General features: G+C 42.3%; 1 protein-coding gene and 1 long non-coding RNA gene across 3 annotated transcripts in view; both read right to left on the bottom strand.

Annotated features, from left to right (window-relative positions):
* ATXN1 (ataxin 1) overlaps positions 1–19,882 on the bottom strand; it is a 463,177-nt gene that overhangs the window by 352,547 nt on the left and 90,748 nt on the right. For both annotated transcript variants that reach the window (XM_078368284.1, XM_078368283.1), the window contains exon 2: positions 4,841–4,966. The gene's annotated coding sequence lies outside the window, so the exon portion shown is untranslated. The remainder of the gene's footprint in view (positions 1–4,840; positions 4,967–19,882) is intronic.
* LOC144576580 (uncharacterized) overlaps positions 1–19,882 on the bottom strand; it is a 434,267-nt gene that overhangs the window by 323,637 nt on the left and 90,748 nt on the right. Inside the window, exons 2-3 of the long non-coding RNA XR_013533693.1 lie at positions 4,841–4,966; positions 3,019–3,224 (exon numbers count right to left, since the gene is read on the bottom strand). This is a non-coding gene — a long non-coding RNA (uncharacterized LOC144576580). The remainder of the gene's footprint in view (positions 1–3,018; positions 3,225–4,840; positions 4,967–19,882) is intronic.

Here is a 19,882-nt window from a genome sequence, read left to right as displayed (position 1 = left end):
TCTTGTCCCTCATTACTCCTCCACCTGACATTCTTTTAAACAAAGGCTCAAAGTCAATTATGCAGACAACTGCACCTTCCTCTTCTGTAGCTGACAACCTGGCTCTTGCCTTCTGCATCACAAAAAACAGCTCTCCCTCCCATCAGATGGAAAGAAGCTATGCAGAAGAAAATCTTCTAGGGTCTCCATGAAGCACATATTAAGAGCCTGATGTGCCCTTAACATTGCTTCGGTAATGTGTGCTTTCTCCCTTCACTTAGATGAGAATTTGAGAAGAATCCACCCGGTAATACCTTTCTGCTTGCCAAATCTTCTTTAGTGAAAACTGAACAGAGACCTGGGAGAAAGAAGATCCTTCCCCAACACTGTGATTAAAGGTGCTTGCTTTTTCACATGAACTAAATTCAGGATTGCCAAAAATTAAACTGTGAACTAAGCAACAACCAACAAACAAGAGAAAAAGTCATCAGACAAATTTGTTAATGCATTTGGTAGTGGTTAGGTTAACGGCTAATACACGTCCTGATGACCACGTTTGCTCCTTTCTTATTTTTGAGATGGAGTCTCGCTCTATCGCCCAGGCTGGAGTGCGATGGTACAACTCCATTACTTGGCTCACTGCAACCTCTGCCTCCCGGGTTCAAGTGATTCTCCTGCCTCAGCCTCCCAAGTAACTGGGACTACAGGTGTGTGCCACCATGCCCAGCTAATTTTTTGTATTTTTAATAGAGATGGGGTTTCACCGTGTTGGCCAGAATGGTCTTGATCTCGTGATCCACCCACCTCAGCCTCCCAAAGTGCTAGAATTACAGGTGTGAGCCACCATAGCCAGCCCATGCTTGTTCCTTCCTAGGCTAGCTAAGCTTCCAGGAGTTCTTCTGTTTGGATTCCAACTTGAATATTCAGATCCACCTACCAGGGCTGGAGCCAACAGCAAGGGCATTCAGGAGGTACACCAGAAGCAGCAACACCCTACAAATCTTCCCTGGATCATCCAAGGCCAGGCATACCCTTGCTGGGGCAGGAGGCAGAGGGAAGGAGAGGGCCACGTGTCACCACGGCAGTCTAACATTGGATTCAAATCCTGAATCCACCACTGTGCACTGAGGGTGCTTTGATGTGCATCCACTAGAGCTAAACTTGATCCTTTTCAGCAGTGGGACCACCCTTCTGCCACCAAAAGTGACAATCTGCGAGGTCTAACAGCTGAAAGAAATACCACTCAGAATAAACTGCCAAGGGCAGCAGGTGTGGCTTTGGGAGCCAAGGATAAAGCTTCTAGTTTAGCACAGTCCTGTTTCCATCCTCAGATCTTTCTCCCAGCCTGCTGCTCCAGCCCAGCTCCTCAGAGCTGACATCCTGCTATCCCAAACTTAGTCAGGCGCTCCTGTCATTCCCACTGACAGAGTCAGTGGTTAAAGATAAAGAGGGAAATTGGGGAGAGACAGCATGGGGAGAAATGCCAGATACAGGTGAAGGGGAGGAAGACAGCAAATCACATTGCCACATGTGTACCTATGCAACAATCTTGCATGTTCTTCACATGTACCCCAAAACCTAAAATGCAATTAAAAAAAAAGATAAAGAGACAACAAAAGATTTCCAAAAGAGCCTCTGCCCTAGGGAACACTTTACGTATTCAGAAGAAAGTGGGTCTCCAAAGACTTAGAGAATATGCTGACCTCACATCCTGAAAAGGCTGGGCAATTGACAAGGGAATGCAACCCTCATGGCATGATGCTGCTTAGATAACAAGCAAATATTTCCTGGACACCTACCATAGGCTCAGACCTGGACCCTCTTCTGTGGGAGAGGAGGCAAAGAGGACGATGCACAATTAGTCTCAGACTATTATCATCAAACCTCAGCGTGCAAAGTTAACTTTTCCTGGGTTCTACATCCCCAGAACTTCCAATTCATAAGTCTGGGGTTCTCTCAATCAGTAACTTGAATAAACACATTCAGGTGATTTGAAAGCAGGAGGTGCTGGGATTAGAGCACCCTTGGGAAACACTGGTCTGTGATTTGATTCCTGCCCTGAAGCCATGCGCGACATATGTGTAATCGTGCTGATGGCAAACACTCACAGACTAATGCACAGCATACATTCTGTAAGATGCCTTCTGTAAGGCCCTAAATGTGAGAGGAGTTCATAAACAGAGACTAGGCAGTTACATCCTAAGGATTCAGGGAAGACTTTGTGAGTGACAGCCAGGACTTGCGGTCAAGCAGAACTTTGATAGAGACTGTCCCAAGCAATTGCCTTACTCAAACGTCCTGATTCAGGATGACACGTGGCCATGGCATACGACATACGTGGAGATGAGGATGTGGGATAGAAGACCACCAGCAAACAGGTAAAGAGGCTTCCTATGTTGATTACAGGGAGGATACTGTCACCAGGAGAATCACAAAACTGGCACTTCCAGGTGACATTATGCTTGCATTTGTTTTCTACCACATTCATGTGGTTTCCTGCACTTCATTATTTAATATTTGTAACAGAAAAAATGCTGTTATGAAACCCCAATAGTGCACCGCTCGAAGGCAGGACGCCAGCTGATATCTGAGCATCATTTCTGAAGCGCTGCTTTAGAAAGGGGATGTTTAGTAAGAAAGAACAATACTAACTGCTGTTCAATGTAAAACAAAGTGTGGGGATTCACAGGGTTAACTGGCTGGCAGATAACCAGTAACACAATGATGGCAAGCACAGACGAGGAAAGGTCAGATCCCCTAAAGAAAAACAAAGGACAGTAATTCAAAAGAAGCCTATCTCGCTTATTTGGATCTAATATTCAGGTCGGGCACAGTGGTGCATGCCTGTAATCCCAGCACTTTACGAGGCCAAGGCAAGATGACTGCTAGAGCCCAGGAGTTCCAGACCAGTCTGGACAACATAGCGAGACCTCGTAGCTACAAAAAATTTAAAAATTAGCCAGGCATGGGAACGCATGCCTATAGTCTCAGCTACTGGTCTGTGATGATCTGATTCCTGCCCTGAAGCTCTGTGCATACCTGTTGGGGTGAAGGCAGACACTCACAGAGCAATGCAGAGCAGTGCATTTTATATGACTGCGGGCCCTAAATAAGATAGAAGTTCATGAAGAGAGACCGGTCAGCGAAGTCCTAGAAATTCAGCGAAGACTTTATGAATGAGAGCCAGGATAGACCCAGTCTCTGTAGTCCCAGTACAAGCTGAGGTTGCACCACTGCACTCCAGCCTGGGCAACAAAGAGAGAGAGACCCTGTTTCAAAACAATAAATAACAATAAAAATCAAATAAGTAAAATGAATATAATGTTCATAAAGCACTGTGCCACATTTTTTAAAATGTTGCAAGGGAATAAATTTTTTACTGCAGGCCAGATGTGGTGGCTCACACCTGTAATCCCAGCACTTTGGGAGGCCGAGGTGGGTGGATCACAAGGTCAGGAGATTGAGACCATCCTGGCCAACTTGGTGAAATCCCATCTCTATTAAAAATATAACATTTGGCCGGGTGCAAAATGGCACACACCTGTAATGCCAGAACTCTGGGAGGCCAAGGCAAGCGGATCACGATTGAGATCAAGAGCAGCCTGGCCAACATGGTGAAACCCCGTCTCTACTAAAAGTACTAAAATGAGCTGGGCATGGTGGCACACGCCTGTAGTCCCAGCTACTTGGGAGGCTGAGGCGAGAGAATCCCTTTAATCCAGGAAGCAGAGGTTGCAGTATGCCGAGATCGCGCCACTGAACTCTGGCCTAGTGACAGAGCAAGACTCCATCTCAAAAAAACCAAAAAACAAAAAACAAAAATTAGGGTGTGGTGGCCCATGCCTATAGTCCCAGTCACTTGGGAGGCTGAGGCAGGAGAATTGCTTGAACCCGGGAGGCGGAGGTTGCATTGAGCCCAGATCACATCACTGCACTCCAGCCTGGTGACAAAGTGAGACTTTGTCTCAAAAAAAAAAAAAAATTATTTACTTCAGATGCCGAAAGTCCTGTTTGACCAAAGCGCTGGCTGTCAAATGGGCAAATGGGGCCAGACGGGACCCCTGGGGACCTGGCTCCTTTCCTCCACACTGGCTGAGACAGTGAGCCCCTCTGCAAATGACCTGCCCAGGCCACAGAGAAATTCTGTTCAGCAAAAACTGAAGTGGATAATTATTTAATTAATTGCATTAGAGGGAACTGAATTATAAATCTGCAAGAGAGCTTGGAGATCATTTAGGCACATACATTTTTAAAGGCAAGTCATTCCAAGATGGTGAGCAAGTTCTCCAAGTTGATCAAGACAGGTGGGGCAGACCCGGGCTTCAACTGGAGGATTCTGCTTCCAGGTAACACCAGGAGCGGGACTGATAAAACATCCTTGGAAGTCCACATTATCTTATAAGACCACTGTAAAATGTGTGATCTGTCATTGACTGAAACTTCACTATGTGGCACATGACTGTACATGATCAGAGAGAAACCTTGCCAAATAAATCTAATCTACTTCCTCTCATGATTAATCCCTTATGCCTTCAGCTACAATGGAGTATCTGGAAGATGTAGTTTGTTTGCTGTTTGTGTGTTTAGTTGTTTGGGTTTGTTTCGTTTTTGCTTTTGCTTTTTTCTAACCACAAATGCATTCAATTCAGATCATACTATTCTGCAAGTTTCAGAAACAAATACACTAAGTAAATATGGTTCCTCTCTCAGCGCTCTGTTCCTAGAACAGCGTTTTCTCAAATGTCCTGTTCTTTGGGATGCAGAGAAACAGCAATGCACCTGAAGAAGTCCTGGTACACCAGTGAAGTGATGCCTAATGATATTTAAAGCTGAAAGATGTCAAGTCCTTTGGATGACTTACCAAAAACCATTTGTGTTTCAAGACCATCCGCGTAGGCTGAAATCCACTCCTTCTCTCTTGTTTCTGGTCTGCAACAACACTACGTTTGAGGCTTCAAAATAGACTCTTTCACTATGCTCTGGAACGCTGCAGTGAAACAAAACAAAACGCCAAGTCAGAATGAAAATGCCACTTCAAGCAGTTAGTGGATATTCAGGGGGAAATCCCTGGCCTTTCTCAAATGTACGTTTCATAACCTCAAACAAGCATATTAATTATCAGGATGAGGCTATCTCACTTCTTATCTCTATATAAGGTACCCTAAAATACTGGAGGTGGGGTGTGGGAAGGAAAAAAAGAAAGAAAGAAAACAAGCACAACACTGGGAGAGGCGGCAGGTCTTGAAAATCAGGATATACACCAGTGGGAATGTGCTCGCAAAATTTCAAGTTTATCGATTGAAAGGTGTGAATAAAAAAAAATTCATTACGTTTAAGTGATTAAAGACTGACGTGCAGTATCAAGGGCAGAAAGTGAAGAAAGTCAGTTTCAAATGAAAGACTCAGACTGATTAACTGATGTTAATACTTTTTAAATAAAGAGCTATTAGGATGGAACAAAAAAGATAAAGCGTGAGAGAGAGAAAATTTTCCATTTTGCTCTATAAGTAGGTAATGGGGTGTGTTTCCCTTGTATGTTTCTTGATAAATTGATAAATACTTTCTCCACACAAGTTGAAAAGCAGTAGTTATTTTACACACTGAATATGAAATGAATGTTTAAAATATGCATGCCTCTTTACCCCCACTCGGAGCAGCTGATAAAGCCTACACACATTAGAACCTCTTGTGACAAGGTCACTCTGAAAGGTTCTTTTCTGCCTTGTGAGCTTTTAACACTCACTTGTCACAGGCTGTTTAAGCATCTTCTGATGCTTAGTCAAATCCACCCCACTGTTTGTTTTTTGACAATGGCCATTTGAGAGCCTAGAAACAGTCTTCCAAAGATGTCTGCCTCCTTTTGTAGCCTTTTATGAGCTCATCCTCATCTCTGTTGAAAACCCATCGGCAGACCGTTATCCAGTTCCCTGAGTATGGCGGCCACATCATACTTATAACTCTAAACTCTTCATCTCCGAAGGTCCCAGGATGATCATCAAAGATTGCATCAAGTGACCAAGTTGTAAGAAAGAGGATATACTCATATGTCTCAGAAGCTTACTGTGTGAACAACTAATTCTTTGAAAGCCTTTTGTAGCTATTACTTTATGGAACAGTCAACCTTCTTTTCGGGACATTTGAAGAGTTGTGTCTATCTGTGGTTAAATTCCTGCGAACACTAAAAACTTTTGAGGAGGAGGAGGAAGTGTCTCTTGGTTAATGGTTAAGCAAGTGAGTAGAGTTAATGCCATTCAATTTTCCGTCTAGCTGAAAGAAACGACTGCCGGAAAATGGCAGTCTTTTTTACTTTCTTGATGCTATCGATACCCACAGAAAGTGGGGCTTTAAGGATTTTATTAGTTTTCTGTAACTCAGCTCCTACTCAAATGTGTAACAGTAACATATTGATAGAAATCAACATATAAGCCAGGAAGTTCAAAGCGTGACAAACTGTCTTTAGTTTACTGGCTTGGTAAAAACAGAATTTGGAGAGAGGAGGTTTTTTAACAAGCCCACTGCAACTTACTGGCTTGTATCAATCTTTTCTTTTTTAACTAAAAATGTCTTGCTGCATTTCTCTTATTTGTTACCAATTTCTGTCTTGAGGTATTCTAGAATTGAAAGAGGTCCTTGACATTTAGTTTCAATGACTTCTGCAAAGGAACCTGCTGACTGAGGGAGGTGGACATACCTCTTTTTAAAGCAATACAGAAATACTTCAACTGGATTCTGGGTTCAATCACTCATGCTCACCGATGCTTAATGGACACAAACTCATTTAATAAAAGGTTTTAGTTTGAAAAATTTGCCAGTAGCATAACACTGCCTCATAGTACTCTCTCTTTTTCTGTTTTGTTTTTGCCACACGAAAATAAATTCATTTCTGGATTATATTATTTCCAACTGTCTTGCAGCAAAATCGATATGGGACAGGCAGAATGGCCCCATTTGTCACTTTAACACCCTTCCCCAGATGCCAAAGCCAGGTGTCCAGAAAAGTAAAGTTATACTAGTCATAGAGAAGAAAAAGAAATAAGGACTCATCTGCGTGACAGTATTTTCCATTCTTATGTCTGTAGATGTGAAGGAACTGGGAGTGATTCATTCTGTGATTTACAGCTGACCCTCATTTACAGAGATTACAACAGGTATAAGGCAACTTTTATCCAAAGGAAATCACTGAAAATTCTACACACCTCTTTTTAAGCAATAATTTCAACATGCTTCCCTCTTTCAGCAAACTCTTGATCGATACTGTTAATAAGAATCAACAAAACAAACTGCTTGGGTTTCATCTCTGTCACCTATCCCTTCTTGTTTACTATTTGAAGTTATCATAAGCAAAGACAAGCCCAAAAGTCCAAACAGCAGAAAAGAAAGCCCTGGGCTCAGGGCATTCACAGATGTGCCTGCATATGTGAAAGTTGGCTCTCTCTCTTTCTCTCTCCACACACACACACACACACACACACACAGATCTCACTCCAGAGGGTTTTCCAATTTGACAGGCATTTTGGTCATAATTTTCTGAACAGTTATAAGCAGTAGCAGCAGCAGCAAAGTATGGAAAATCAACAAGCTAGAAACAGTCACCCAGGAGTTATGAAATTTATTTTTCACTCTTAGTGTTGTAGCTAACTGGACTTTTAACTGTAAGTCACAGCCTTTTAAGTAAAATTAGTTCCTAATTTATCAAATACAGGAACTTATTAAATGTTCTCCATAATTCTCTATTATAATTTGTTTTTACATGATTCGAATGTTTCAAATCCAATAAAATCATCACACAGCTGTATCTGACATGATCTACCAGCCCAACTAGGAATATCTTTACTCAAAAATGCAGCAATTAGACACAGATTGCATAGAAAGAGACAAACGGGTTCTCAGTAGAATATCAACTCGGGGGAAAAAAAGGTTTTTTGTTTGTTGTCTTTTCTGAGGCAGAATTGCTCTTTTGCCCAGGCTGGAGTGCAATGGCATGATCTTGGCTCACTGCAACCTCTGCCTTCCGGTTTCCAGCAAGTGTCCCACCTCAGCCTCCCAAGCAGCCAGGATTACAGACGCCAGCCACCACACCTGGCTAAGTTTTATATTTTTAGTACAGACAGGGTTTCACATGTTGGCCAGGCTGCTCTTGAACTCCTGACCTTGTGATCCACCCACCTCAGTCTCCCAAAGTGCTGGGATTATGGGTGTGAGCCACTGAACCTGGCCAGAAAAAAGGTATTTTAATCAATAAATAGTGCCGGAAAACCTGGTTCTTCATTTGGAAAAGATAGCTCTCTATCTGACACCATAGAGAAAACAAATTCTAGATATATAACTAAACATAAACGTGTTTATACAGCTATACATATGTAGCATTTATTATACATATACATCGTTTTACATAATACAGAAAAGTAATTTTGTAAGCATGAAAGGCCTTGCAGGCTATTGTAAAGATGTTGACTTTTAAGTAAAATGGGAAGACTGGAGATAATTTTTAATGCATAGTATGATGATCTACCTCACGTTTTAAGGGATCACTCAGTCTGACGGTCAGGAATAGACCATAAGGAGACAGAAATGAAAGCACAAGTTACTGTAATAAGCAGCCTACAGGATGGTTTCCAGTGATCCCAGCTCTTGGGATTCATGCCCTCGTAAACCCTTCTTAACTTGAGTGTGGACTGCATTTGGTAACTCACTTCTAGCAAATAGACTGTGGCTAAGGTAACAGGATAGCATTTCCCAGACTGGGTTACAAGAAGATAGGGGCTTCCAGCTTAGGGTCTTGCATCCTCTCCTGGATTGCTCACCTGGGGGAGGCTGACTGCCAGGCTGTGAGGCAGTCCTGTGGAAGGGCCCACAGGCATATAACTGAGGCCTGCTAGCATCTATGTGAGTGGGTTTGGAAGCAGATCCCCACCGTCCCCACCCCATCCTTCAGATGAGACTTCAGTCCAGGTTAACAGCTTGACTACAACCTCAGGAAAGGCCTGGAGCTAGACAACCAGTTATGATTTACATTCAGAAAAACTGAGAGGCAGGCCGGGCGCGGTGGCTCAAGCCTGTAATCCCAGCACTTTGGGAGGCCGAGGCGGGTGGATCACGAGGTCAAGAGATCGAGACCATCCTGGTCAACATGGTGAAACCCCGTCTCTATTAAAAAAAAATACAAAAAATTAGCTGGGTACGGTGGCACGTGCCTGTAATCCCAGCTACTCAGGAGGCTGAGGCAGGAGAATTGCCTGAACCCAGGGGGCGGAGGTTGCGGTGAGCCGAGATCGCGCCATTGCACTCCAGCCTGGGTAACAAGAGCGAAACTCCATCTCTAAAAAAAAAAACAAAAAAAAAAAAGCTGAGAGACAATAAGTATTTGTTGTTTCAAGCCACTAAGATCTGGATTAATGTGTTACACAGCAATAGATAACTAATATAGTTACAATGTACGAAACACTCTTCTAGGAACTTTACATGACTTTTTACATTTCGAGAAATTGAGCCCCAAAGAAGTTAGATCACCCGTTCAGCACTACACATACATGGCGGCGGCGGGACTCCAACTCAGTCCATCTGTCTCCAGAAAGCAGGTTTGAATCCCGGCATCACACCACGCCTCTAAGAACCATTTTTTCTACTTTAGGTGTGCGTGCCTGAAGTTTGACTTTCTACTGCAGAAAGTGCTAAATCAGATAATTTCCACAAGCAGTGAACCATCTGCATCTTCATCAGACTTCTTTTTGTTTGTTTTTTGAGATAGAATTGTGTTCTTGTCACCCAGGCTGGAGTGCAAGGGCGTGATCTCAGCTCACTGCAACCTCTGTTTCCAGGTTCAAGCAATTCTACTACCTCAGCCGCCTGAGTAGCTGGGATTAAAGGTGTACACCACCACACCCAGCTAACGTTTTTTATTTTTAGTAGAGACAGTGTTTCACCATGTTGGCCAGGCTGGTCTCAAATTCCTGACCTCAGGTGATCCATCCGCCTCAGCCTCGCAAAGTGCTAGGATTACAGGCGTGGGCCACCGCACCCAGCCACTGATCAGACTTCTTAACCTGCCACATAGCTCTACAATTCTTGCATCTTTGATACCTCAAGTATATCATAGATTATATTTACTCATCAAAGACAGAAAGGTAGGCTCTTGCTGTTTGAAGAGCAACTTCAGTATGGTTCTTCCATTTCAGTCTGGTTAATCTGTTAATAGTTAATAGTCATTTAACTATTAGAGAATTTCTAGCACCATTTGCCAATGCTGTAATATATATTCCTATAAACTGAGTCTTTTTGCATTTGCAAAGAGTTCTCCCTGAAACTACTCAGTGATGAGGAAAAGAACAAGATACTGAATAAGACAGCCACAGTAATTTGTTCGGATTTTAGTTTCACTCTTGTTGCCTGGGCTGGAGTACAACGGCAATATATGGGGGCTCACTGAAACCTCCACTTCCCAGATTCAGGTGATTCTCCTGCCTCAGCCTCCTGAGCAGCTGGGATCATAGGCCCCCACCACCACGCCTGGCTAATTTTTGTATCTTTAGTGGAGACAGGGTTTCACCATGTTGGCCAGGCTGGTTGGTCTCAAACTCCTGAACTCAGGTAATCCACCTGCCTCAGCCTCCCAAAGTGCTGGGACTACGGGCATGAGCCACTGCGCCCAGCCGGATGTTTTTTTAATAATAGGCAAAAATCAATGTTCAATTGTCAATAATAGAAAGTCACTACGGATTCAAACAATAAGAAGTGTTTCAGTAGGAACTGGCAAGACCAAAAACTTTTTTAAAAAGAGCTTTTGAATTATATAAAATACAAGGATTATTGTCCCTATAATTATTATAACAAATTAAGATGTTTCTATTCTTTCTGTGACATAGACATGTGAAATATAGGAGAAAGAAATTCTCCCTGCATTCCTGCCTCAGTGTAAATTTAGAATGGCACTGCGCCGCAAAGAAACTGGTGCTGGAGGGTGTGAGTATCAATCTCATTTCTTAGGAAGAGGATGCTCATCCTGCAGCAGCCAGAAACATGTTTTTTTACATTTTATTTATTTTTATTTATTTATTTAGAGACAGGGTCTTGCTCTGTCACTTAGGCTGGAGTGCAGTGGTGTGATCACAGCTCACTGCAGTCCTGAACTCTTCGACTCAAGCAATCCTCCCAGCTCAGCCTCCCAAGTAGCTGGGATTACAGGTGTGAGCCATCACGTATGGCCAGGAACATATTTTTGATCCATACTGATGGAATATTCTTTATTTTGGTCTGACTCTTAGGACTGTACCCACAAACAGTGGAAACTGAAGAACTGGAAAGAAAGAATCATAAAAAGAAATAAAACCCACTGCCATTTCTAAATCTTTCTGTTACCCAAAGTGACTGTGTTTTATTAAAGGCATGTGATGCATCACCGAAGGTATTTTTTGCCATTTAAAAATACCAAACAGTAGTAACAGCTCAACAGCTAGGCTGCTACCACTTAACCTGCAATTTGGACAATTTTGTGGGGATGAAATTACTTTGTCTTATGACACATGGAGCAGATGCTACTAATTAACACACAAAAATGCCTAAAACAGAGCTTGAAAAAACATATGCGTTTGGAAACATAAGTAGAAACAGCTTCAAAGAGTATAAGCAAGATGGCATAATACCATGAATGAAGAGTGTGTTTTTTTCAGAAAGTCAATCAGATGAGCAAGTAAATTTCATAGGCCTCCCTCTAAATAAAGTATGGATCTGAAGGAAAATGCCTGATAAGACTTGCTTTTAATTTTTTTTGTAATGGGGAAAGGGTAGCCCATATCAAATACCAGCCGGTACGTTCCATAGGATGTCATATTCCCTCCACTGTGCAACATCAGGTTGTGCCCTAAATAAAAGAAGGATTTAAAAAAGGTTGGGATGATTTATTTTTCAAAGGTTGGGATAAATTTGGGAAAGACTTTTGAGGGACTTTGATATGTTCATGTATATTGCAAATCTCTAAGGGAGAGAAAGCACCATTTTGGCTGAAATTGTATCTGACCACACAACACTTTTTCCAGAAGAAAAGTGCCACCAGTGGACACAGAGTCTAGATACTGAACACACTACACCTTGTAAACGATACACTGGGCCTGCGGACCTCACACTTTTGGTCCTCACACTTAAAAGCTCCTTGGGGTCCTCAATAAATTTTAGGAGTATAAAGTTTCTTCTACACTCCTAAAATTTATTGAAGACCCCAAAGAGCTTTTTTTTTTTGAGACAGAGTTTTTTTGCTCTTGTTACCCAGGCTGGAGTGCCATGGCGCGACCTCGGCTCATCGTAACCTCCGCCTCCTGGGTTCAGGCAATTCTCCTGCCTCAGCCTCCCAAGTAGCTGGGATTACAGGCATGCGCCACTGTGCCCAGCTAATTTTTTGTATTTTTAGTAGAGATGGGTTTCACTATGTTGACCATGATGGTCTCAATCTCTTGAACTCGTGATCCATCCTCCTAGGCCTCCCAAAGTGCTGGGATTACAGGCGTGAGCCACCGCGCCTGGCTACAAAGAGCTTTTAATTAGGTGGATCATAGTTAACCATTATTGTACCATATTAGAAAGTAAAATTGAGAAAAATGTAAAATATTTTCACTTAATATAATACTAATATACCCACTGCATATTACACGAAACAGCACCTTTCTGAAAAAACAATTATATTTCTCAGAATGAACAAGTGAGAAGAGTGACATCAACTAAGACTTTAATAAAAAATGGTTGAATTCTCTTCTGTGCCTCTGAATTCAATTTTCTATGATATGTTGTTTGGTTGAAATGTGTGTGGAAAAACTGGCCAATAGTTTCAGCAATTGTGGATATTCTTCTTTATATTATATCAGAACTCAACAACTGGTCATTTCTTAAAGGAGAGCAGCACCATGGAATCTGAAACATATAAATGAACTCTGTATTCTTTCATGTTAAAATTCGTTAGTCTATCTTGAACTTTGGATGCATCTTTAGCTAGGCATGACTTTGTAACATCATACACTGGTCATTTGGAAAATTGTATTAGTTCAGTGAATTATGCAAATCTTCCAAAAGTTGGCACATTTCATTACACAATATCACATATCATATAGCCTCTGAAAAACTCTGCTACACACACCTAAGAGAATGGGAATGGAGTAGGTACATCATGTCTTAGTATTATTATAAAAATAATTTTGATCTTACAACTTTCCCTCCAGAAAAGGTCTTGGAGATTCCCAAAGTGAGAACTTCTGACTGCGCAGACATTTTAGACTCCACAGACCCCTCCTGGAAGTAAAAGCATGGAACTCTGGGTTTCCTTCCAGCCATCGATTTCCATCATTCTCACCATTTGTCCTCTTGGGGACAAATCTAACAAAGACCATTAACCCATGTGGCCAAGAACATGAGATAAACCATGAGGGATACCTGTGGGTAGAAAAATGGATTTACTGAGATTCTACCAGGCAAGAATCTGTGACAAGTGAGCATTTTTGTTTCATTTTTATGGGTATATGATAGTTGTGTATATTTATTTTGTACATGTGATATTTTGATACGAGTATACAATGTGTAATTGGTCAAATCAGGGTATTTGGGATATCCATCACTTCATTTCTTTTTGTTGGAAACATTCCAAATTCATTCTTCTAGTAATTTTGAAATACCCAATAAATTATTAACTATTGTTGCCCTATTGTGCTACTGAACACTAGCTCTTATTCCTACTAACCCTGTCTGTCTCTCCATATACATAATTTTTTATTTTTTTAGACAGAGTCTTACTCTATCACCAGGCTGGAGTGCAGTGGCACGATCCCGGCACACTGCAACTTCCATTTTCCAGTTTCAAGCAATTCTCCTGCCTCAGCCTCCCCAGTAGCTGGGACTACAGGCCCGCACCACCATGCCCAGCTAATTTTTTTTTGTAGTTTTAGTAGAGACAGGGTTTCACCATGTTGGCAAGGATGGTCTCGATCTCTTGACCTGGTGATCCGCCCACCTTGGCCTCCCAAAGTGCTGGGATTACAGGCATGAGCCATCGCGCCCAGCCTCTATTTTTATAGCACTAACCAACCTCTCTTTATTTCTCCCTCGCCACTACCCTTTCCATCCTCTACTAACCGTCTACTGTCTGTCTCCATAACATCATGTTTGCCCTCATATGAGTGAGAATATGATATTTGTCTTTCTATGCCTGGTTTATTTCACTTAACACAATGCCCTCCAGTTCCAGCCATGTTGATGCAAATGATAGAATTTCATTCTTTTTTATGGCTAAATAATATTCCATTGTGTGTATGTACTGTATGTTCTTAATCCATTCCTCCACTGATGGAGACTTAGGTTGATTCCATATCTTGGCTATAATGAATAGCTGCAACAAAAATGGGCGTGTACATCCCTCTTAAATATACTGACTTTTTGCTTCTGGATATATACATGACTTTTCTTTTTTTGTTGTTGTTCTTTTTTTTTTTAAAGAAAGAGTCTCTCTCTGTCACCAGACTGGAGTGCAGTGGCCCAATCTCGGCTCACTGCAACTTCTGACTCTCGTTAAAGCGATTCTCCTGCGTCAGCCTCCCAAGTAGCTGGTATCACAGGCACACGCTACCATGCTCAGCTAATTTTAGTGTTTTTTTTTTTTTTTAAGACAAGAGTCTCGCTCTGTCACCCAGGCTGGAGTGCACTGGTGCAACTGGCTCACTGCAACCGCCACCTCCTCAGTTCAAGTGATCCTCCTGTCTCAGACTTTGGAGTAGCTGAGGCTACAGGTGTGCGCCACCATGCTCAGCTAATTTTTGTATTTTTAGTAGAGACAAGGTTTCACCATGTTGGTCAGGATGGTCTCGATCTCCTGAACTCATGATCTGACCGCCTTGGCCTCCCAAAGTGCTGGAATTACAGGCGTGAGCCACCGCGCCCTGCCATGACTTTTCTTTAGCAAACAGTTTCTTCCAATCTAGGCTTTAAGAATCTGGTTACAATTTCTTTTAACTAAAGGGATAAACTTTTGAAGTACACTGGAAGAGATTCAGAAAGACCTTTTTCATGAAATCAATTCATGAGGTAAGTAGGTAACTTATAAATCGTTATCTACCTAGTAAGGAAGGACGCAAAGAGCTACTCAACAACACCGGTTATCGTCGTGTGTAATGTACACAGGCAAGGGTAGTGGCTGATATTCGCATGTTAAGGCCTGAGTTTCATTATCTCCTTCTCTAAGCCTTGGAACCATCCTAGGCAGTGGACACTTTTATTATCCTTCTTCTAATCAATAAAGAAATGGAGGTGATGGAGTTACATAATATACTCATAAGTGACAGATTCAGGACTCCAACCTCCGTTTGTCTGAGAGCAAAGATTCTCTACCTCCTGAGTCTGCTGCCTCCTTTCCAATAATACTTGACTGAACTTTGGTAGACCCTTCCTCTGGCAGGTATTTCACAATCATGAAACATCCTCTTCACTTTCTTGTTTCAAAGTGAGGAGTTGGCCTGATGAGTTGGCTCAGAGCCCACCCTAATATATGTAGGTATTGGTGAGATTCTTTTGCCTCTCCAAAGCAGACTGGTTACGGAACGGAAAGAGGAATCTCACTCAAAAGCCACACAAGCTGGATGCTGTGAGGTTAAATCTTTTGATTCTTTTTTTTTTTTTTCCCAGAAATGGAGTTTCACCATGATGTTGGTCAGGCTGATCTCGAACTGCTGACCTTATCGTCTGCCCACCTCAGCCTCCCAAAGTGCTGGGATTACAGGCGTGAGCCACTGCGCCCGGCCCCAATCTTTTGATTCTTACAGGGACAGGAGGATGGATCACTGATGTTCTATAAACAAAATGATGGTCTGTAAATTCAAGGTATCCTCAGTCCAGTCCGAATCCCCTGTTTATTCCTCTGAAAGCACATTTATGAAACAAGGTCAGCAAAAATGCCAGTCATCTCTAGGCACCACAGAAAGGCAAGGAGCTACACAGTGTTATCCTCCTTAAGTGCTTTCTAAACCCTTAGCTTCCTTGAGTCAGTTGATTCAGCATTCACCTCTGTCCCCTTTGCTTCTTATTTCTCACCTCAAATGGCTTTCCTTTTCCTAGCCCAAAATTGTTAAAAACATACTGAATACTTTCTAGATTATTCTTAGTTATTTTTCAATGCCTGGCTCAAGACATTTGTCTTTGCCTAACCACTGCAGCTCACTGTTTCCCCAAAGTGCCTCTGGCCAGGACTCCCATCAAGGTGGGCTTACCTGTGTGCTCTCCTCATTGTGTGAGTCTCGGCTTTTGCAACTAATTAAGAGATGACGGCCAGGCACGGTGGCTCAAGCCTGTAATCCTGGCACTTTGGGAGGCCGAGGGGGGTGGATCACGAGGTCAAGAGATCGAGACCATTCTGGTCAACATGGTGAAACCCCATCTCTACTAAAAATACAAAAAAAAATTAGCTGGGCACGGTGGCACGTGCCTGTAATCCCAGCTACTCAGGAGGCTGAGGCAGGAGAATTGCCTGAACCAAGGAGGCTGAGGTTGCAGTGAGCCGAGATCGTGCCATTGCACTCCAGCCTGGGTGAAAAGAGCAAAACTCCGTCTCAAAAAAAAAAAAAAAAAAAGAGATGACATGTGTTCTTAAGACCTTCTAGAGAAATCTCTCAAGGCAGTGCACACAGTGCCAGATACCAAATATGCTTGCTCTCATTTTTCTCTAATTGGGTAAAGACCACAGAATGCAGGCATGTTTTTAATGTTGATTTTATTTTTAAACATCTTGCCTTTAGGTCTTGAGAGTCAAGTCTATGAGCCTTGTAATTTAACCAGAAGCTTTAGATATTATTAAAGAGAATCGGAGTCTCTAGAGTACAATCAACGGTGTTCACTGAGAAGCTCCATGCTAGTTTATTTGTGACATTCTCAGGGAAGAGAATCAGGTCTGTCCTACTGCAAACTGAAATCGAACAACGTAGGATCGTATACTAACTCTTGGCAAAAAATGCTCTGCCATTCTTAATGACATCCATTACCTCCAGTTCCATGCCCTGTGCAAGTTTTTCACATATCTCTGTTTTCAATATGAATGCCACAAACTGGTATGGAGCTTTTTAAAATTTTATTTTATTTAGAGATAGGTATCTCACTGTGTTGCCCAGTCTGGTCTCAAACTCCTGTCCTCAAGCAATCCTCCCACCTTGGCCTCCTAGGTAAGGATCTTTGTAATGAATATTATTATTTGGATGACAGACTACAGGATACAGAAGCCCAGAATCCACCCCATTTTCTTGGCATCATAATTGCTCTTTGAGAAACTGTGCTGCACACTTTGTATAAAATGAGACAATGTAAATCAAGCAATTAATAACAACAATCCTCCCATAGTATGTCAAACTCACGAGGCATTTCATTCTCCTCCAAAACCTTCCTTTCTCTCAGAAAACAAAGTAAGTGAAGAATGTATTTTCAAGAAACACGGCTAAGAGCAGACTGTTTCTTTACCACATCAAACCTCTGAGCAGAAGTCAAGAAGGGAGAATCGCTCTAGTGTTCATACTAATGGCTGTGATAAACTTTCCATTTGTAAGCTCCATTTACAGAAGCAAGCAACTTTCTGCCTTCCTCTGAAACCTAACACTCTGATCTTACCCTTTTTTGCATACATCACTCTTGGTGGAAATTTTCAACAACCACAAAGGTGGGGGATAGGGCGTGGCGTACACTGACTCCTTAGTCATATTTCCTGATGTTGCCATTTTAGTGTAGTTTAAATATTTACTTATGGCAATACTTAATTATAGTTTACAAAGCACTGTTCTCTTTTTCCATCCTGTAGACCCCCCTTGGTATGCTCTACTACAAAAGGTAGTTTTCTGAATCACTGCTATTCATCAGTAAAGAACTGAGGCCCCTATCTGGTGAACAGCAAACTGCTCCCATTGCTCTCAGAAGTCTGAACTGAGCAATCTTTATTTTTTAACTTTAAGTTCTGGGATCCATGTGCAGAACATGCAGGTTTGTTGTACAGGTACATATGTGTCACGGTGGTTTGCTGTATCTATCAACCCGTCATCTAGGTTTTAAGCCCCGCATGCATTAGGTACTTGTCCTAATGGAACTCAGCAGTCAGAAAAATACATGAAATGAGTCAGTTCAGACTAACTCTTTTTGCCTCCCTCCACATTCACACTGGAGGTGTCTGTACACCCTGTGCTCACTCCTGAGCACCTGACACCCCAAACCACCCCACTGAAGCGGACCACCCCCCAACCCTCAACCCCCAACCAAGAAAGGGTGAGCCAAAGCAGAGAAGCCAGGGTGGGTGGTGAGAGAGACTCCTGGGTCCTGCACTTCTGTGGGTCCACTAAGCCTTTCCTGGTACCCCAACATCACCAAGTGGCCCAACCTAGAAACATGAGAATCAATTCCTCTGCCATCCCCCTTATTCCACAGGTCAGCAGGTAGCAAATCCTGTCAATTCTACCTCCTGGTTTGCTCCGTGAATCCTTCCCTTTCTGCCTCTTCAGCAAGACTGGTTCTGCCATCACTCACCCCTCATGCCCTCTCACCCAGATGTCTGACTACCTCATGGTTCTCCAGTCACCTCTCCAGAATGCCACAAAAGCTGGCTCTAGAAAATACAGATCTGATTCTTGTATTTTCCAAACTGCAAACCCTGGTGTCTGCAGTATACTCTCCAAACTATCACTGAAGAGGAAGCGGGATATAAAAAATAAGCCAGCCAATTACTCTCTGCGATTCCAGTTTCCTCTGTGCTGTCAACAAGCAAGAGAACAGAGAGCTGGAGAAAACAGATGTGGAGGATACATGCAAAGGACCAAGAACCAAGATTTTACTCAGATTTCCTTCTGGGTTTACTTGGCTCATCTGTATTTTGGGTCAGTTTTTTAGAAAATCCATTTGACTTCTAATCATTAAAAATGATCCTAGAAGCATGTCCTGTGAGACGCTGCCAAGTCGCATTGATGCATTTCATTACTGCTTGAAAGGCCACGTATTCAAAACACTACTAGAAGTCAGGCTAAAGAAAATAAAATGATTTTCGATATTTTTAAAGCAGTTACTAAAACAGAAACAAATGTTATTTTAATCTCTGGCTCACTGTAAACTGATAAGATATGAATATGAATTTTACCAAGTAATGTATAATAACTGCTTCTGCTCACCACAACCACATGCCAACAACTCAATTTTATATTTCCTTTCAATGTTACATGTGGAACATATAATCTAGATTACAAACCATCCTCATTACAATCCATTGACTCTAGCTAGTTTTTGATAGCATGACATCATTAACATAAAAAAGCTTAGTGAATAACTATCTCAAATATGCTCTTATAAAAGTCACTGCAAAGTCTTACATTTCTAAACCAGTGAAAAACAGTATCTGGGCCGGGCGTGGTGGCTCACGCCTGTAATCCCAGCACTTTGGGAGGCCGAGGAGGGTGGATCATGAGGTCAAGAGATTGAGACCATCCTGGCCTACATGGTGAAACCCCACCTCTACTAAAAATAGAGAACTTAGCCTATAGTCCCTTAGCTACTTAGGAGACTGAGGCAGGAGAATCTTGAACCTGGGAGATGAAGGTTGCAATGAGCCAAGGTAACACCACTGCCCTCCAGCCTGGTGAAAGAGTGAGACTGTCTCAAAAAAAAGAAAAGAAAAAGAAAAACAGTATCTGAAAAATTGTCAGATGATGCCATAATTGTCCAAATGTTGGTCACTTTGCCAACAGGCTTACTGAGTAGATTCTTTTTTTTTTTTTTTTTGAGACAGAGTCTCACTCTGTCACCCAGGCTGGAGAGCAGTGGCGCGATCTTGGCTCACTGCAACCTCCACCTCCTGAGTTGAAGTGATTCTCCTGCCTCAGCCTCCCAAGTAGCTGGGATTACAAGCAAGCAACACCATGTC

The sequence above is a fragment of the Callithrix jacchus genome, chromosome 4, assembly GCF_049354715.1.
Source record: "Callithrix jacchus isolate 240 chromosome 4, calJac240_pri, whole genome shotgun sequence".
Classification (NCBI taxonomy): domain Eukaryota; kingdom Metazoa; phylum Chordata; class Mammalia; order Primates; family Cebidae; genus Callithrix; species Callithrix jacchus.
The sequence above is the reverse complement of the archived record's forward strand: the minus strand, read 5'-3'. Positions and strand labels throughout refer to the sequence as shown.